This window comes from Echinops telfairi, unplaced genomic scaffold (genome assembly GCF_000313985.2).
Source record: "Echinops telfairi isolate 266 unplaced genomic scaffold, ASM31398v2 ScPeMD7_23;HRSCAF=83, whole genome shotgun sequence".
In the NCBI taxonomy this organism is placed as follows: domain Eukaryota; kingdom Metazoa; phylum Chordata; class Mammalia; order Afrosoricida; family Tenrecidae; genus Echinops; species Echinops telfairi.
Window position 1 is genome coordinate 88657857 of NW_022103920.1, and position 452 is coordinate 88658308.

The window sequence follows — 452 nt, forward strand, 5'->3', positions numbered from 1 at the left end:
TTAAATGTGGGATGCTTCATGAATTTGCATGTCATTCCTGTGCAGGGGCCATGCTAATCTTCTCTGTGTTGTTCCACTTTTCATGTATGTGCTGCCGAAGTGAGCACAGCAGGACATGTTAATATCATGATATGGCCTATGGTCGATGGCCCTGTACATTCTACTGAGTGGGCAGTGGGATTTCTGGGTGGAGAGAAATCATCAGTGTACTGTTTAAACATAGCAGGGAAACCCCAATGGGATCTATCTCTGGCTTAACTTCTTAGCTGGATTCCACAAATGCTCAGTTTAGATGGCCAGTTTCACAGGGGAGAGGGTGCTATAGAGGAGAAGTTGGCACAGGAAGAGGCAGCGTTTGTCACTAAGTGCCCATGGGTACCTTGATTTAGAACATGTTATAGACACTTATGAGCTTGTGGATACATTTCTAGGGCCCATACCAGGGACAGGCC

At 46.2% G+C, this 452-nt stretch overlaps 1 non-coding gene across 1 annotated transcript; it reads right to left on the minus strand.

Annotated features, from left to right (window-relative positions):
* On the minus strand, positions 1 to 107 carry LOC115869240. The gene has a single exon (XR_004046062.1). It is a non-coding gene; the product is annotated as a U6 spliceosomal RNA (small nuclear RNA).
* Positions 108 to 452: the final 345 nt, after the last annotated feature.